General features: G+C 45.6%; 1 long non-coding RNA gene across 1 annotated transcript; it reads left to right on the top strand.

Annotated features, from left to right (window-relative positions):
- The first annotated feature begins 12,644 nt into the window (after positions 1-12,644).
- LOC112957863 lies at positions 12,645-14,830 on the top strand. Its single transcript, XR_003251291.1, has 3 exons — positions 12,645-12,706; positions 12,807-12,942; positions 14,670-14,830. It is a non-coding gene; the product is annotated as an uncharacterized LOC112957863 (long non-coding RNA).
- The last annotated feature ends 1,075 nt before the right edge of the window (positions 14,831-15,905 follow it).

The following is a 15,905-nucleotide window of genomic DNA, read 5'->3' as shown; positions in this document are numbered from 1 at the left end:
TGTCTTTTCTGTATGAAAATATGTAAGTGAGCCTGGGCTGTGCCCGGGTTCCTGGTGCACATGTGGTTCTTCTCCCCTCATTTGATTTCATCCAGATGGTTTTCTTTATTATTATGAATATTAAACTATGCTGCTATTAATAGCTTGGAAATAGGCTTGCTCCTCTGAACAGCAACTGGATGCAAAACTATCACTGCATTTAATCTGCACTGCTGGCTTCTTCCTTCACCTATTTACTGTGCAAATCTTTAAAGACATTCTCAAAACATATTAATCTTTTTTTTGCCCTTTTGGGGCAGTTTTTTTGGAGGAGGTCCTGCATGCAGGCATATGAATTCAATGTGTTGATGTTGCTTTGCTTAGGTCAGAGTATTCAGCATCTAACAGTTAAATTTGCCTTTAATTATTCTTCTTACCATTGATAATACTGGTTTACAGTATGCATGTTGGCTGGTCTGTCCTTGCCCAGTAGGGACAGGTCCATTTCCTGGTCCTCAGCACCAGTGGGGAACGTGCTCATGTGATTCTTAAATATTGGCTCCAGTGACTGCTGAGCCCGTATTGCAACTCCTAGAGCTCCTCTACAGGGATGTGCCCTCTTGGAAAGAGATGAGTCATTCCTTGAGGTTTTGCTGCAGCAGGAACGGTTGTGTTCATTGCCTTGCAAAGAACCCAAATCCGGCATGTATGTGTGAAATCCTAAGGGAAAGGAGAGTATAAATGGCAGTGTAGTTTTGTAGATGAAATTTCCATGTCGGATCTGACACCGGTCCAGTAATTAGCCTTTGCTGTATTATTTAGACCAGCATTTTCAGACTGGTGCCTTCAAGTTTGGGGCCAAAATCATCTGCTGATCATCTGCTACCAATCTGTGAAGCAGAGAAACCAAATGTGAGCCAGACCCCTCTACAGATCATGCTATGTGGTGGAATGAGAATTGGACCTGATGATCTTGAGTCCTTTTCAGGTCTGCATTCCTATGGTTTTGGAGATGGAAATATGAAACAGAGTCACTTCTGAGGACCCTATTAGTTTTGGCTTTAAGTGGTAGTGCATATCTCCTGAGGACCATTCATTACATAAAAAGCCTTTTTTTTTTTTTTTTTTCCCATAATGATAAAGCCTAAACACTGAACAGTGATTTAATGAGCAGAATATTCCCATTGTCAGGGACTGATGCTAATAATAGACAGATGGCAGGCAGTATGAAAAGCAGTCAACATGGAATATTTGTCATATAAAATCCAAGCTCTGTTTTAACAAAAAAATTAAAGTACTTATCCCAGGGTCAGACTCTAAGTGAATTGGCAGTAAATGTAACTGACTGATGAGATATGTTTACTTTGCAACAACCTTGAAAACATGTATAGTATAAGCTGCTATATCTGAAGTTAAATGAGTTATACTTAAGAGAAAAGAGAAGGTGGGAAGGGGCTTTATGAAAGGGAAGAATAAACTAGTGATGGGAAACAGCAGCAGCAACCGAAAAGGGGAGAGATTTTAATGTGCTGAATTGTTTTCAAGGTTGTTCTACCAAATTCAGAGTTAGGCAATTGTAAAACTTAATGCTTTATTCTGTTAAATGGAAAATAACAAAGTCCTTGAAAGGACCAGGTGCTGATGAAGCCAAGTGCACATGTCCACCCATGTCCCTGCTGTGTGTTACACGACCCAGGCCAGCTAGGGTGTATTCTGGGATCGAGGTGCAGTGAGGAAGTAAAGCAAAAGTTGCACCTTGATGTGTTTCCAAATTAAGATGACCACCCTCAGGTTTGAGTTGTTTATACTCCAGTCTTTTCTCAGGCCTATTTCTCAGTGTTCTGTTCATTCCTGGCAATCCCAAATCCCAGACTTGTCCCCTCTGTGTTATCTCTAGCCACCCTCGGGCTGCTCAGAGTTAGAGCGCAGTCTCAGTGGGGAGCCCAGTGACTCCACTGCTCAGGATCTAAACTAGCAAGAATTCCCACAAGAGCAGGAAGTTTCCTGGCATTTCCACTGCAAGCTGCATCCCTAAACAAGGCATGAAAAAACATGTAGTGTCTGCATGGCGCTTCTTTAGAGATGTGTTTTGTTGTCTAATAGCCACAATAAAGCAGTCCCATATGAGGCTCCTTTCATTAAATCATTTACCAGATGAGCACTGAAAAAAAAGTTTGACAATTTGAAGATTTGTTCCCTTCTTGCATATAGGAAGAGAATAGGATCTTTCCTGTGCCACAGAATGCTCTAGTGTGAAGTGTAGCACAGCAGGGAAGGTTCAGGACTGCTCTTGGGACTGAGAATTATTGAGTGGCCCTGCAGTCCTTCCATGGAGGAAGAAATAGGAGAAAAGAATTACACGGAAAAAAAAAAGCTGTATGAGACAGCAAAGGATACTGATTTCTACCTGGGTTTATTAAACAGAAAAGCTGTCTGCAATAGATGCCTAGTTTGCATCTCTGTGGAGGGACACAGCACCAGGCACGAGAGCTGCTAACAAAGCAATTTATGTGAGGAATGAATGTAGTCTCTCATGAAGGATCTTTGCACAGAAGAAATATTTGTCAGCATGTAACGAAGAAAAACTTTTCATTGTGAAGAACAGCACAAAAAAAGCAATGATTAATCCTTAAAAGGAAAAGCCTTCAGTTAATGCAACAATTTCAGTAATTCTTTATTACAGACAGAATGCGAAGGAGCTGGGAGCTTAGGAACATCACTCAAGATAAACCTGCAAAGCAGTGGCCTGTTACACCTCCTAAGGATTCGAATTTAAAATTAATCTGAATGTGATGAAAGCTTAAGAGACCTGGCTTTTCAGGGGAGCCACTGTAACTGAGCACTAATTTGGGGAAGATATGCGGTTGTCGAGCTGCCAAGCAAAGCAGTGCGTTCTTAGCTTTCAGTGAAAATCTCCATTTTAATGGAACTATGAACAGCTCTTCTATAACACAGTGAGGTAGATCAAATTGTCATGGTTTTGTGGTCAGAAATCTAGTCTTTTCAGGTAAATTGGAATATCTGCATGGAATTCCCAGCTGCCAATTCCAAAGCATTTGGTATGGTCTGCATGCCGCTGATGGCACTGAGCAGTGTGTAAGGACACAAACACAAGTGCATGGAGATTTATGTTCTGCTTTCATCAGTGTATCTGTTTACCTATTTGACCCATGGATTAACTTTGGCAATTTTTTGAACTCTAAATGCTTCTTCTAAATGCATGCAAATATGAAGTGCAAAATATTTACAGTAAACTACAAAAATGGGCCCCCTAAAAGGGAATTGCCATTTTGAATGCAGGTTTTGCAGTAATACAGTACTTCTCTGAGGCTTCCTTGTGTCTGTTTGGGTATCTGCAGTGGTAATTCTGTGCTTATATGGCTGGGAACACTCTTTTCCTAGGTGTTCTCTGCTCAAGTGTTTCCAGAGTTTAGTTGCACGTTTCGGAAGTGAAGCATAAATTAGGCACCAGGCCGAGGGCGATTGACAGGTATGGGGAGAGAGGAGAAAGGACCTATTGTGTGAGAAGCAGACAGCACTGCTGACCTGAAAATATATTATTCTATGGATGCACAAACCAGAGGGGCTGTGGAATTTGTTCTCAATTCACCATGAAAACCCTGGGCTGGGGTGACGGTCCATTTGATGCGGGTGGTCCTTAATGCATGTCATAATTTACACTTAAGGCATATACGATCCCTTGAAATTCCCTTCTTAGGAGGACCATAAAAACAGTGTTGCATGTGGAGCTCACTGGAGGTTTCTGCAAAGCCCCCCATTGTCAGACATAAACACATCCTATTATTCTAGCACAGGTCAGAGTTCAATGACTCCCCAAAGCTGGTTTCAGCCCGAAGCTGATCCCCCTGCAGTCCGGGTGGGCAGGAGAAGTTCCCCCAGCACAGCTACTTGCCTTTGGATGCTCTGCTTTGCATTTGGAGGAAAACTGACTCTTCAGACTGTAGTTAATGCGCGGCTTATCAGTAAAATCAGCCTTGCTCATCCCCAGGCTATTTTCTGAAGGGTTTTGCAAGCATTAATGAAGATTCCTCTGCTGCTGTATAGGGGATCCGAGGACTATCATTAGCCTCATCTTCAAGGACAAGAATCGGAAGTTGAAAGGCTTCATGCAGGGAGTCCTTGTTAGCACAAGGAATAGATCACAGATGTGCCCTGGCCCGTCGCTGCGAAGAGGGGCCCGGCCCGCCGCGCCGCGGCCTCAGCTCCCTGCGTGCTCACAGATGTTGGAGCAGTGCTGGGACGGGCCCCGCGCCCCTCCTGCGCTGCCCATTCCTCAGGGTGCCGCTCCCGGGGCTCATCCTGCTCCCTGGGCCCTGGCTCCCATCTCTGATGTGGCCTCTGGTGGGAACACCTCTTGGGAGCATCCTCAAAGGGGACTCCTCCAGAAAAGGGCCCCCCAGTCTGCACCCTGCTGGCCTTGGTGCCCAGCCCTGGGGGGCCACAGATAGAGTGGGAGGAAGGTTGTTCATCCATGGAATTCATGCGATGGAGGTGCAGGATTGGTTAGCATTTGGCTCCAAGAGGTAGGTTTGGGAGTAGGAGCAGGGGAGAGGGTGGCCTGGGCAAGGCCTGACAGGGAAGGAAAAGGAGGGATGCTGGGACACAGGTTGGCAGAGCGCAGAGGGGAGGTGTGGAAAGGGAGGAAGCTAAAGTCAGCCTAAATCCAGTGACCAATTTTAGTTAAAACGTTTTCTTTTCAGCTTCAGGCTTTAGAAGCTGTGTCCTCTGCTCCAGAGAGGTTTAAATATGTTTTCTTTTTCTTTAATGACTTAACATCTTTCAGTTCAGCCAGAGAAATTAACACCAAAGGTTTTGCTTTGTGCCTAGAAAAGGCTGTTGCTCTAGCTCTGCTGACAGGAGGTTCAACACCACCTCTTCGGCCTACAGCGTGCCAAGAGGTCTTGCTCCACACGAATAGGTGAGAAGACCCTTTGGCCTGAAGCCTCTGCACTTCAGAGCCAAATAATACAATGATTAAAGAAGACCCCCCACTCAAGTATGCAAACAGAATGAAAATGTCTTGTTAAGTACCTTATATTGACTGGACCAGATGCCTGGGGAGAAAAACATGTTATTTGATATGTATTGGAATTTTGTATCAGTATTGTTTCTCTCTTTATTCTTCTATCTCCTTGCTTTTTTTTCTTGCTGAAAAAAAAAAGAAGGAAGCAAAGAAAAATGGTCAGGAGAAGAGCAGGGAGAAAACAAAACCTCTCCTTAATGTTCTCTTTTAATTCAGTTAGGATTTTCCTGAAAGCTTGGAGACCAATTCTTTTTTAAAACAGGCTGGAACTTCCCATTCTATCCATAGCTACAATATGAATTATATTTTTGAAGGATCTGTTTTAACTGTGAAGCTAGTTACCAGATTTCCTTGGTGAGAGATAGCGGTGCAGTGTGTTTGGAAAATGAGACAGTGTTGTATAATAGAGACCTATTGTTGGGTAAGACGGTGACATGTGTGAATCCGCAGTCACAGCTTTGCCTTCAAGCATGTGGTGTTAAGACGTATCAAGCAGTTTGTATCCTTAGTTAGACCTGGTCTAACTAAGCAGGCTAGCCTAAAATTGAGATATCAAAAAGCTTGACCTAGGGAAGCTTTTGCTCGTGGTAGTATTTTACCTCCACCACAGCTTAACAACAAAAATAGTAACTAAAGGGTATGGACAGCATGTGACATATGTCTGTCTCTCCTGGAGGCAGAGCTGGCCTGACTCCTTGGGATTTGAATTTTCTGCACAACTTGAGCATCAAGTTCATGGTGGCCTGGCTCTTTCTTGGGAATGTCATCTGGTACCACACGCTGAGCGAGGCGGCCGCTGCTCTCGTTGCCCCTTGTTTATTTGTAGTCAAGGGGAGAACATGAGTCTCCCCACAGGAACGTAGCTGCTCCTTGTGGCCTTCCAGCCCCTGGCTCTTCCATTTGCTGTGTTTCCAGGGGCGCTTTCCTTGTTAAACTCTTGACTAATAGGCAGCTTTCACTGGCTGAAATATTGTCCTTTTCCTCCACTGAATTTCCTGTGTTGACTGAAATATTAAAAAGCCCAAACATCATGCATGGAAGTTTGTTTATTTGTGGGGTCACATATTCATGTCTGGTTTAGATGGGTCTTTCTGTGGTATTTCAGCTATTTTCCTGAAGAGCTGGGGGGGCCTTTTATGGCCCCTGTGGGAAGCAAAGGCTTTTTGTGGTGCCAGAGATAAGAATCAGGCCCTTGCTGACCCCTCAGTAGCAAGTAGCTGGGGCAGAGCTCCCATATTGTTGTGTATAAACATGAGAGGTGATAAGAGATATTCTTTGTGTGATATGTAAATATACAGTCAAGCAAAGTGACATTTCCTGACAATATATGAGCAGGGATCTGTGGGGAGGGAAAAAGGAATCCGGGGAACCGGGATGTGCCCTTAGGAACTTATTGCTTACAAGGTTGAATTGCCTATGCCTGAGTTGCAAGATGCAACATGCTGAGGGCTGCCCTTGTATAGGAAAAGCTGCGTGGGTCCCCAGGGGAGACCTCCCTGGAGCAGGCCTTAATGGAGAAAGGGAGCAGTTAATGGAGAAGGAGACAAGGAGCATTTTATGCTCCTTCCTTTGCCCATTTGGCTACTTACTTGTAGGTAGCACCTTGGGGAGTTTCTGGAGATTTTACAGTGAGACCCTTCTTCTCTGCTTCTGCTCTGAACAAACTCAGGCAAAATAGAGAGGACCATGGATGTGGGTCCTTCTGGATCTGTTTTCACCATCTTAATTCTTGTTAGCTTGGCAAAATGGTAGTTGGCAGTTCACCTTCCTAGGCCACAAAGCATGGCACACGTATTGAATCTTTCTTGGCAGAAGAAAGATTTTCCTTCCTGTTGTATGGAAAGGACTCGGCTTTGCTCCTCTGTCCTCAGCCACTGAAAACACTCAGTATGATTCCATGAGGTGATTGCAGATGTCCCCTCATGTTTTTAGATGTAGCTCTCAGACACTGAGGAAGTTGCTCTCTGGCTCTGGATAAGCTCTCGTGTCCCCTCTCTGACGTTTGGCCATGAGCTTCTAGAAGCTCAAATGTGGGGTTTTACACCATGTCCAGTAGTTAACCATCCTCAGTGTGAAAAACACAGACCTTGATTACTGCCTGATCTGATACAGCCTCAGTGGTAGGATGTCAACCTCCTTTTCTCTGTTTGGCTGAAGACCTAAGGCCCAGCCACTAGCAGAAACTCTTTGGGTACCTCCTTGCACAAGGCGGTCTTCTTTGAACCTCCCTCATTCCCCCAGTGATGTCCTTCAGTCACGATCTGCCGGGAGATGTATGAGGAAAAGGGAAACAAGCCAGTTGCACTGCGGGACAACTTTTAAAGTCTGATATGGCTGTAATCAGTGATTAGCTTTGGCCTTGTTGGCAGCTGTGCTGCACACAGGAAGCCTGGTCTGTAAGAAACAGAAGAAACCCATGAAGATACAGGCTTCATACATCTCCATGTGCTTTCTTCGTGGTAAGGAATAGTGGTTCCCAAACTGTAGCTGCAGTGTAATCATCTCAGAGCACTGTTTCTCAGCATTTGCTATTGGGAAGCCTCTGTTCTAGGTCTTGGGAAGTATCTGTGCTTCCTGCAACTGTAGGAGTTCAGAGTGGCCATAACATAATTAACAGTAAGGCAACAAATGTTCAGTCAGGTTACAAACTCCTCACCATTGCCACCCTCTCCATGAGTGGGGAAGTGAAGATGCTTGGAAAGGACTTAATGTTGGTTTGTGAAGCCCCTATATCTTGGGCAGTGGTCTTAATCTTCATAAGCATTTGGTGCAGCTAGCTATATCAACACAGCTCAAAGGACAGTTCCTCCCTAGGCCCATAAGAAACATGTGTTTAAAGCACTCCCTTTAAACAGGTAAGCTAAAGAAATAAAATCAGTAGGAGCAGCAAATTGTGCACCAAGATTGTGTTGACAACAGCACAGAACTCGACCAAGATCAATGTCCTCTTGTGCCAAGTGCTATAGGGGCCCTTATAAACTTCTAGCTGCTTCCTCTTGTGCCAGAAGCTTTAAAGAGACCAGAGTAGTTCATTATCCATCCAGTGTGGTTCATTATCATATGGAGCTTCATACAGAACTGAAATTGAGCTCAAGGACTTCTTGTTTTTGGTACTATGAAATTATAGTCCTGTTGCAGGCAGTACAGTGCAGATGTAGGCAGAGAAGAGAGCCTCATTGTGCTGCGAACAGTTCATGTGCCTAAGGAATTTAGCATCCCCTTGTCTGAGGCTAGAGAAGCTGGTGATACTTTGCATGCTTTTTCTTATTATGTTTTGCACATTCATTTGCATTAGTATTATTGACATCTTGGTTTTGTTGAAAATTTGTGAAAAAGATGTAAGATTTTCTTAAAAAATGCCATGACCCTTCCCAAATTTTTAATATTGGAAGACATTTGAAATTGTGTGCTTTGCAAGTAAGACCTTAAATGGTACAGCCTAAGGAGAGAGGAGAGAGGGGAAAAAAAAAAAAAAAGAGGGTAACTGTTTTCAAAAGAAAGATTAGCTGTTGATTCTGAAAATTGATTTTCTGGTCAACTATTATATTACAGCAATTTTTCATTAAAAAATAATCTGCTGCCCAGCTGTAGCATATTCATGTGTCGAGGGAAAAAGGGAGAGCTTCATGTGCTGCAGTTTGCCTTTGAAAACCTTCAGCCTAACAAGACAGGACAGTCGGAAAGTGGGAGGGGAAACAGTAGTCCAAAGATTTTCCTGCCTGTTGATCCAAGCACTACATTAAATGGAAGGCAGATCTTCCAAACCTGGAGCCTCCTGCTTGGTTGACCACCCTGCTTCTGCGGAACAGCTGGCTCTACATCTGGCATCCATGCCATGATAATCACTGCCCTTGAAAGCTGCAGGGAAGCAAATCCCACAGCCCTTAGGTCTCAGGGACCTGGGTCCTCTCTGCTGGGCCCAAGTCCTGCTGCATCCTTTGCAGGTGATAAGCCGATGGAGAGGTTAAGGACTGTAAAACTATGGTTAGGGGAAGCATAAATGCAGTCCCCAAACCTTATAGTGACTTGAAAATCACCACTTCTGTTTCATGAAGTTCTTCTCTGTTTTTTTTTTTTTCTTTTTTTTTTTTTTTCCTACTTTTCCTCTTTTTTCCATACTGGAGTTCTCCTTGCTGATTGCAGTATGATTTTACTTTGCATTCTGAGTGTCCTGGGTTATTCGAGTTCAGGATAGAGGCTACAGAAGAAAAAATCCCAAACAGTACAGTTATTACCGATCACTTATAAACAAATGACAAATATAGCATCTATGTACCTTTGTAAGCTAACTCATGCTTACCAGCTGTACTGTAATGAACTGCTGTGTTAACAGCTGCTGGCTGAGTTCACAAAACCTGTGACTGTAGCAATTGGGCAGAGGAGTGAGGAGGTCACTTAGTAAACTCTTTTACTATCTTTTTTTTTTTTTTGGCAGACTGAAGAGTATTCATTTCTGCTGCCTTTTCCTATGGGAATACCTGTTACTGTGAGCATGACTCAAAAGTTGAGGCACTTGAACAAGCCTTGCCATAGGCAGCCTGTTGTCACCGTGCATGAACTTCAGGCAGCCTTGCCTTTCTGACCTCTGTGAAACCTTGGCACGCAGCAGTTCTGAAACCTTGGCATGCAGCAGGTTTGAAAGCTGAGGATAAAAGAGCTGGGCTTGTGACTGAAGTGAATTGTGTGAAGGCTTTAGCCCTATGTGTTGATCTGGTCACAGCTTGCAGAGTGTGATAAAAGCCTTGAAACTGTATGTTAATGCTATTCCCCATGCTTAGTTGCTCTCCACAAATATTCCTGCAAATGAAACTCTGAACACAGAAATGTTTGTAGAAAGCTCAGAGTTTCCTACCAGCATTTGAGGGAGTTTGTACCATGGCCCAATGCCCCCGTGCCACTCGTGCAGCTGAGAAGAGATGGACACAAGTAAGTGGAGCTGAGTATTAGCATCATCACAGGAAGAATCTGTTTCTCATATATTGCTCCTGCAATCTTCAGATGTGGCAGGCTGAGCATGCTAAGGGAACACACATCCTCGACAGGGTGCAGTGGCTGAGTGTTGGCCATGGGCTGCCCATGTGAAATCAGGTGTTGACCTGGGGTGTGTGAGGGGTGGCCTTGGTGCCAGGAGTTCCTGCTCATGATTTTAGCCCGTGGTTCTAAAGTCTGTAAGGTGCTTTTCTTCCAACCCAGAAAAAAGCCTCATGTCCCATCCAGTTTCATGTGAAACATGGGAAGACCCGCTGTGTGCTTCCCAGGCTGCCTGGCACTGTGTGTTGCTGCACATGGACACTTGTGGTAGTCTATCTCAGAGCTTCAGTCTGCAACCCTGGCAGATGGAGTAACTCATGTATTCGGTCCAGAGTGAATAGCTGGGAGCAGTATCTTGGTCTGCCCTAAGCTGAGACATCCCATCTTGTCCATTAGCTGCAGGAAGTGGATTCAGAAAAATAGGGGTGGTTTGGGATGAATGAACGAAGAATTGTAGATGACCTAAAAGAAACTGCGTAAAATTTAATGCTTTCCATCTCTGCTTCTTCTGTGTTTTATGGTGGCTTAGATAACTCGTTAGATAAAAGGATACAGTAATAAAAGTAAACTAAAGCATATGTGGGACAGTATAAGCTAGAAGAAATGGAATTAAACCTATGTGATCTAGTGAACTAGCAGGTACAGTTACTTAACCACACAGAAAACAGGAGTGAAGATTCATTAAAATTACTAATACTAGTGAGAGACATGGCAGAGTGATGCAAGAGCAATCGTCTGAACAGTGTTTGGTGCCATCCAGGACAAGAATCTCATTTGCCCGTAACAGAAGTGGTAACAGAAGTCAGCTCTGCATTATAGTTTCCTGCAAACCTTCTGATGTAGAAGCTCATTTTGGTCTTGTCTTTCACAGAAGATAAACCTAAGCAGCTAGATGAGAACAGCCTCCAATGAGGCTAGGCCACAGCGTGCTCTGGGATGACCAGGCTGGCTTCGTGCATTGCTGAAGCCGTCAGTCAGCAGCAGTTACGACCTGCTCCCTCGCTGGCATTTGGTCCATCTCGAGATCTGTCACGTTCAGGAGGTGGCTTTGGCAGTAGTATTTGTATATTTGATTCTACCAAGTAATCCTTTCAGTGTGAGTGGGGCGTGTGTGCCCATCTGTAGGAGGAAGCCCTGCTTCCACCTAGGACGTGGCAGTGTCTCAAACTGTTGCGTCCTCTGCGGTCTTGCTTGTGTTTGCTGTCAGGAGCTGTATGAGGCAGTGGTTTTTTTTGCTGTGTCTATTCAGCACTAAACACAGAAGGGGTCTTTGCCTGGGGCTGGTGAGCCTACATGCCATCATAGTAAACACAGAAGAGAAGCATGTGATACTTGTCAGGGAAATGCATGATAATCTGCTCTGATTTTTGGCATTTGGCTGTATACATGACTGCAAGTTTTGCAAAAGCTCAGCCAGAGGAGTAGTATAAACTGCCATAAATGTAAAGCAGATACTGTCAATTTAGGGCATGTGTGGTGGCAATGTAAACTGAGCCAGAAATGTCAAGCCATGGGTCCAGGAGACGGCCAAGATGCAGCCAAGAGCTTTTTCTGCGTTTAATTTAATACAGGTGTGAATGGATAGGTACCAAGTCATGGTCCTGGTCATGCTCTGTGTAGAGAAAGTTTAGGGGAAAGTGACTGGTGACTCTTGGTGAGAAGTCACAGAATTTCAGTTGAGCTTTGTGGTGAGATAACGAAGTGGCTGAGATGATATCTGGAAAAGCTGCATTGTAGGCTTATCCATTATACTCATCTAAGGGTACTTGTGTCTACCAAGTGTTATGCAAGTGAACATGAACTCCCTCTGACCATGCTGCAAGCAGCCTGGAAGCCAGATGAACACAAACGAGGTGACCTGCCCCTGACCTAATAAATTCCCCAGGAGCTTCAGCTTGGAGCCCTTAAACCTCTGAGAACTGAAGCTGGAGAGATGTGCCAGGTGAAGTGACACTGTCTGGAGTTTGTATTCCTGAAATAGCTGTTCCTGAACCCTGTTAAGAGACCTGGCTGGAGGGACCTTTGGACCTGGTTTATATGTTTGGCCTGGTTTGAGTGACTCAGCACATGTGGCTTGGTGGGGATTAAGTTGCTTTTTGAAAGACTTTGCAGATGTATTTCAAGCCAAGCTTCAAAGAGGACTAGATCCTGGTTTACATGAGCTGCCAAGGGAGAAAGCTGGATGCTGGGGAGTGCTGCTCTTGGAGGAGTGTCCAAGCTGCTTTGGGCCTGGAAGCTAAAGCCAGACCTAATCAGCCTGGAAATAAGGTGCAGATTTTTTGACAGTGAAGAGAATTAACTGCTGAAATGATTTATTGGAGACTGTGGAGGATTCTCTATCACTTGTCATCTCTAAATCAAGACCAGGTGTCTCTATCAAATGCAGCTTTCCTCGGCAGAAGGATGGGCTGGCCCCACCACAGGGAATGATGCTCTCTGGCCTGTGAGATGCTGGACATCAGAGTGTCTCACGATATCATTTCCTTCTGATCTTAACCTAAGGATCCTGTGGACAGCAATAATTCCTGGTGATGTCCTCCACAGGAGAGAATGGCTCTTACATCCAAGGAAGTCTGATGGATTCATGAGGAGAAGGGACTGGAACTGTATCTTACGGTTTCTGGAAGGAGAAAGCCTAGATGAGGCACAGAGGTAGGGCAGGTCAGCTTGGGAGTCTGACTGTGCTTAGAGACTTAAGGAAGGACAGAGGAGCTGAGATATACAGATGTGCTCTGCCTGCCTTCTCTTCCAGCGTGGGATTGAGAGAAGGGATGGATTTTAAAAGTGGGTTTCTGTACCTGCACTCGTGCCAGGAATTGCCGAGGTGCTGCAAGGCAAAGTGAAGTGGAGCAAAGGACCTTCTTGCCTCTGGTTCGGGACTGCACAAGGTATACGTGAGAGCACGGCTGGGCAGAAGGAGGGGAAGCACAGCTCAGGTGCACTGGTGTTAGGACTGCAGCTCACGTGCACTGGTGTTAGGACTGACTTCACATCTCGGGTGTCGCTTTCATCAATGGCATCCAAGCCATGGAAGACAGTTTGGGAGGCAGATGTTCAAGAGTGTTTGTACATGTGTTCCCCCTAGACTGGAGAGCAGCTTGGCTGCTGCAGCAACTTTATTGGACTTAGATCCACTAAGGGAAGCTGCTTAGAGAGGAGAAGAAAAAAACAAAGTGCTGCTGCTCCGGCTGCCCCCGGCTGCATGCCCGGCCCCCTGCACCTCCTGCCAGGCGGGGCTCAGCCACAGCTGCCCGAGGATGTTCATAAAGCCCCGGCTGGATCCCTGTGATTCAGGGCGCAGCCTCTCACCTAACCACCTCTCCCTATCAGAGCCATCTCCTTGGCAGGCTTTGCTGGTAGATGATGCTCCATTTGGCAGGCAGCTCCCTGACATTTATAGCCCCTGCTTTGGAGCCGCTGGAGATGGCGTGCGTGGCAATGCAGCACGGCCCCGCCGGGCCCTTGGCTCAGCTCATCACCCTTACCTGGTTTTTCCTTTCTGTTTCCATGCCTCCCCTCCCTGTGCCTCGCGGTGTGAATATTGCAGCACGCTCTGCAGAGGGGCAAACAAGCTGTGGTAAAATGCAGACTTGTTCTGGGCTATTTCCTCTCAGTGCTCCCGCTGCCTAGGTGTCTGGGAGCTGTGTCTGACACCGGGGCTGTGTGAGAGGCTATGGGTGGTCCCCGTGAATCCCAGCAGGCTGTCGCTGCGCATGAAAAGCACCATGTACTTGAGTGAAGTGCTGGCTCAGGGCCAGGGGGCTGCCGAGCATCTGCAGCACCCTGCTCTGGAAACACTGTGGTCATACTAGGTCTCCCTAGCTTGTGGTCACACTAGGAAACCTGAGGTCTCGCTTTGCTGTGACCTGTGTATCGTGTTGTCCCCCAGCAGCAAGTGTTGSGTGCCACACTCGGACACGGGCTCCCGTGTGCACAGTTTGCAGGTGCCACGGGCTGCCTTGGTGCTGCCTCCGGTTGCTGTCCTGGAACTGGGGAGATGGAGATGCAGTGGCCCTGCTGCTGGTGCTTCTGTTTCATTTGCTTGATTGTGTCCCCTGGTTGTTGATCATTCTTGAGCCCTAGGGAACAGGATCAGATTTCCCAAGGTGCCCAAGTGCCCAGAGATGTAGGTGGGCTTTTCTTGGGCTCCTCAAATATTCCCGAACTAGTAACCCCAAACTAATACTAGTAACTAGTAACTAATTACACCCCAAAATCTAGTTGTTCTTAATCTGTGTGAGAAGTCAGGCTTAGAGGAACCAGACAGTTCACCATATGCATGAACTGATGAGCAGCAGGTAGGAGCTGATTCCCTGAGTTTTCTCTCTCCTTTCCCATGTCTTTCCCTTACATCTATGGCTATAGTAGTGTCAAGACCTGCTGCCAGATGTATTTATTCTGATCAGTACCCAATGTTCATCAGACTATTACTAAGGAAAATACACTTCCAAAGAGCACCTTCAGCTTGTGCAGTCTGTACGTTGGGGCCCTGATGGTTCCAGACCAATAGCCTCCCTTAACATACTTGCCTTTACCTGCTTGTAAAATGTTTGTTATATTTTTAAAACTGAAGGAAACAAACTGATCGGTGTGTTTTCTAATGCTTGTTTGTGAGCTCTTCTGGAAACAAGGCACTTCTCAATCCATGATGCCCGTGATCTCGCGGGCGCTGTCCTGCAGCGGTGGCTGAACGGAGTGAACTTGCACGTTGCAAAAAAGAAGACTGGGGATCTTGGAGACTGAGTTAGTTATTCACCCAAGATGAGAACCAGAAGCAGCTCTTTCTCCTTTATGCCATATTTGAACCTTTTATCGTTACTTCGTTTAGAAATGGTGATTCAAAACAAAAAACTTGTGTGGGTTTTCCTGGAAGTTCATTAAAAATTGTCATCAAAACGGAGACTTTCACCAGAAAATCACACTATAATGTGAAACTTCTGTCTCTGCTCAGGCATCTTCCCATTCCAAAACCCTGGCCGTGCCTAATTCTGCCCTGGTGCTAGGAGTTTGTTGCATTTGCTGAGGCTCTTGCTCTTCAGAAGAGCCCTGTGCACCCACCCATGTGCTGGCACGTGCCCTGCCCCAGGCAGAGCTGCCTCCCTGCACTCGGGGCCCTTCTGCTTTTCCTCCCAGGCCTGGACTCTTGCATATTGAGGGGTGCATTTTCCCTGGAATCTTTCCAGCACTCTGCATGTCCTCTGGCAGAATCCTGCAGGACGGATCCGGCACTCATCTCTGCCCCGGATACTCCTGTTCTCAAAGTTTTCCTGCAGAGGACATTAAACCTCCGTGCCTGGGAAGCTGCAAGGTTGTAGGCCGGCTGCCTAGACCACAGTGTGAGGATCAGCATCACTGTACAGCATTTTCTACTGCATATAAGCCATTGAATTGAGAGCCATTTTTCTGAAGGCCTTGTCTCAAGAGCAGGACTAACAGCATTTTTAAATGATAGAAAAATTATGGTTTTTGTTTACTTGTCTGGGAAAGTGACTCTTCATAGATGCCATCCAATGGTAAAATTCATTCCAGTCCAATCAGCCAGTCATGTATTTTTAAATTATTCTTCAATTAATTTTAATTCTTTTAATTATTTTCTCTAGAAATGAGTTCTGGGCTTTGGGATCAACGAGTAGGAGCTGTTTCCCCAGTGGCCACTTGAATGGCTATTTGAAAGGGTTTGTTGGTACAAAATGGTGCAAAAAAAAATCTTTTTGCTTGCTTGCCAGTTTTTCAAAAAAATAAGTCAACCAAAACCCAACCTTTGAACAGGTGAGCACTCAGCCAAAGTGAGGGAACTGATTGATTTGAGCCTCCTCACAATGCTTTTTCCAGGTCAACAGAGGATACTAAT

Source organism: Nothoprocta perdicaria, unplaced genomic scaffold (genome assembly GCF_003342845.1).
Source record: "Nothoprocta perdicaria isolate Ctin4 unplaced genomic scaffold, notPer1 scaffold_111, whole genome shotgun sequence".
Lineage (NCBI taxonomy): Eukaryota > Metazoa > Chordata > Aves > Tinamiformes > Tinamidae > Nothoprocta > Nothoprocta perdicaria.
This window is presented reverse-complemented; position numbering and strand designations above follow the sequence as displayed.